General features: G+C 38.2%; 1 pseudogene; it reads right to left on the bottom strand.

Annotated features, from left to right (window-relative positions):
- Nucleotides 1–369: 369 nt before the first annotated feature.
- Nucleotides 370–1161, bottom strand: LOC103203919 (annotated as a pseudogene).
- Nucleotides 1162–3813: the final 2652 nt, after the last annotated feature.

Consider the following 3813-nt stretch of genomic DNA (forward strand, 5'->3'; position numbering starts at 1 on the left):
AGAAGTGATTAAGGGGTACAAATGAAGGATCTGATCTTCTGGAACATTCTATGTTGAGTGCAGATGAGTGACTGGTTGGCTGGTATTCACTACACCAGGAGAGGTGGACTTGTAACTGATCAACTAGTGTAAAATATCTTTCTAGTCTTGGTTTCTACCTGCATCATTTCTTCCCTTACTGCTTGAAATAAAATTTGTCAATGTATAAACGATAAAATCCTTTAGCAAGTACAGTATCTCCTACTTAGGGATGAGACAAGCTTTTCTGGTGCAGAACAAAGGACTGATCACATTTTATCTCTTTCCCCTGTTCTCTGATTCCCTCTCCCTAAGTAAGATCAGTATTTGTCACCATTGAAAATCTGAATTTTAAACAGATTCTTGAACTGGCGGTTCATAGCCATCAGCTTGTTCAACTTTGGCACCTATCTCATCTCCTGTAGCTTTTCCAGAGCTACTACCTTCACGATGAAGCTCCACGAGTTTTCCCGGTTCAAACTTGGACTTCTTCAGCATTTTTACTTTTCTAACAAATACATCATGGAGAGGATAAATAAATTGGCAAGCCTTTTCTATGTTTTCCCCACTACTGTCTGCAATCAATTTCTTCTTCTTTTAAGTCATTTGTCTGCACCTCTTGGGTCATGGTTACCATCATTTTCTTCCATATTTGGCAGATCCATTGGTGCTGAGCAAAAGAGGTCTTCTGAATCTGACTGTTGTGTTTTTTAGTAAAACCAACAAAGAATAGATCAGCAAATAACCATCTGGAGTCTTGACATCAACATGAACTTTCATCATGGTCTGCCATTTTTTGACCATGGAGCATATTTTGTTACAGGTAAGAGCCATGCCATGGAAGTTGGTCAGGCAATTTTTACCCTGAACATCCTCAGTAAATAGCTTGAATTTTCAAAATGCAAAAACTTCATCGTTCTGCAGATTAGCAAGGCTCACTTTAAAAACATGGCCCTTGAGGCAGTCAGATGAAATTTTTGTTCCTTGAATCCTTGTGACTAGTGTTTTCCCAATATTTCTTATGTTGATCATAAATGGTCCTTTTACATTATACCAATCTTTCTTAGAAAATGTATCAACCATTTTCTTCTTGGCTCTTCTGTTGCTACTTTTTGTAAGGTGCTTGTTCTACCTGACTGCCATGGTACTGCTCAGAAAGCTCTGTCCCTGCTTTAGAGTGATTTTCAACTTGGAAAGCATTTTACTAAGGCTTTTTAGAAATGGCATATTCTCAGGCTCCACCCTCTATTTATGGAATCTCCAAGGCCGGAAGTCTGGACATTGTATTTCCTAAAGTTCCTCAAGTGATTGGGGGTTGAGGCTGGGTGGGATTTGAGAAACAGTAGCACTGCTTTGTAATATGCAACTTATTAATGGGGAAAAAGTAAAAACCATATATATTTCGAATAGATCTATTTTAAGGAGCTTTTAAGCACACACATATGTATATGTATACATATACATATATGTATATGTGTATGTATATGCATATATGCACACAGAGTTTGGAAAATGAAAATTCTTAGGAGCACAAAATTAGTTGGAAGATCTTTTAAAACTCATATGGCCCCTACATGGTTATTTGCTGGATTTTTTTTTAAATCTGTCTGATCATCAAAATTACCTGGGGAATTTGTAAAAATGTAGATTAGTTAAGTCTTCACACTACCTACTGAATCTAAATTTCTGAAAATGGGGTCTTGGACTCTATGGTTTAAAAATTTGAAATACATTTCATGATTCATCTAAGAAGTCCATTTTCTCACACTAAGCATCTTAGTTCTCTGCAGTCCTCCACATTGCATGACTTTCTGACCATTTATCATTTCATCACTGTCTTCTGGGCAAAACTCTGAGAGTACAGTGATGAGATGGAGATCCAGAACCACATGAATGACTTCCTGGTTCAGGCTGAGGGATATTATCCATCTCTTAGTTCTGAACTCTTTCCTACTATTCATAAGATTTTCAGTGGTCAATTTTTTGAGAAGTGGATGTGGCCATATCCTTCTTCCTAGTCTATTTTAGACTGGAAGCTCTGACTGAAAACTGTCCATCATGGATGACCCTGCTGGTATTTTAAATACTGGTGGCAAAACTTCCAGAATCACAGTAACATGCAACTCACCAGAGTACAACAAATTGCCAGATGAGTGGGGACTGGCAGAAATTCAAGCTGGATTCAGAAGAGGACATGGAATGAGGGATATCATTACTGATGTCAGATGGATCAGCAAAGAATACAAGAAAGATGTTTACCTGTGTTTTTTGACTATGCAAAGGCATTCAACTATGTGTATCATAACAAATTATGGAAAATATTGAAAAAATGGGAATTTAAAAACACTTATTGTGCTCATGAAGAACTTATACATAGACCAAGAAGCAGTCTTTTGAACAGACAAGGAGATACTGTGTTATTTAAAATTGAGAAATGTGTGTGTCAAGGTTGTATCCTTTCACCATATTTATTCAATCTATATGATGAGAAAATAATTCAAGCAGCTGGACTATATGAAGAAGAACACAGCATCAGGAGTGGAGGAAGACTAATTAACAACCTGCAATATGCAGGTGACACAACTTTGCTTGTTCTCTATTGTAAAGAGTCAAGGACAGTTTATATATAGAAGGAAATTTTCTTTATAGGTTACCAGAGATGGGAGGGCAGAAGGGAACACTGCTATATAGGTAAAGATAAGTATTGATTTGGATGGAAGGAAAGGCAATATACCAAAAGTGAGTGACCAACACAATAACACTAAGGAAAAGCAAGACCCAGAGAGGTGCACAAGAGGTGCAGACAACAAAGACAAATCCTTTTGCACATACAATACTGTTATCAGTGATAACGAACATTAGTATATGGGTAAATAGATGAATGATCAGGTATGCCTAGGCAAATGGGAAAATACCCCTGACCACATATCAGGTTGGCAGATGATTCATACTTGTATGTGCTATGAGAATGTCCATATAACTAGAACTAACAGGGAACAAAGTTATGATAACTTCTTAGGCATAGTGAGCCACCCTGATAGAGTGAGGTGTTGGACCTGTGGGCTCAGGACCATGACTGCAGAGGACATCAAGCTCAACTACCATAACATGCTACACAAAAACATTGTTTTACATTCTACTTTGATGAGTAATGACTGGGGTCTTAAGAGCTTGCAAGCAGCCATCCAGATGCAACAATGGGTCTCTTCTTGTCTAGAACAAAGAAGAATGAAGAAAACCAAAGATTCATGGAAAGAATTAGTCCAAAGGACTAGTGGACCATTTGAACCTCAGCCTATATGACCATGAGACCAGAAGAACTAAATGGTGCCTGGCTACCACTGTCAACCACTCAGAAAAGGATCGGTGGAGGAGATCCTGGATAGAATGGGAGAACAATGTGGAAGAAAACTCAAAATCATTAAAAAAAAAGACCATATTTACTGATCTGATAGAGCCTGCTGAGACCCTTGAGACTATGGCCTCTAGTTACTCTTCAGGTCTGGAATTGTAGTCACTCCTGTGAGTCGAAGCTGCACTGAAGGAATTTACAAAGAACAAGCCTCCAGGAATTAATGGAGTACCTACCCACTGAGATTTTTCAACAAACAGATGCCTCACTGGAGGCACTCACTTGGTTATGCCAAGAGATTTAGAAGACAACTGCCTGGCCAACTGACTGGAGGAAATCCATATTTGTACCCATGCCAAAGAAAGGTGATCCCACAGAATGTGGAAATTATCAAACAATATCATTAATATTACACGTAAGTAAAATCTTACTGAAGATAATAC

Source organism: Orycteropus afer, unplaced genomic scaffold, assembly GCF_000298275.1.
Source record: "Orycteropus afer afer isolate SDZICR_OR568_19922 unplaced genomic scaffold, OryAfe1.0 scaffold00234, whole genome shotgun sequence".
Taxonomy (NCBI): domain Eukaryota; kingdom Metazoa; phylum Chordata; class Mammalia; order Tubulidentata; family Orycteropodidae; genus Orycteropus; species Orycteropus afer.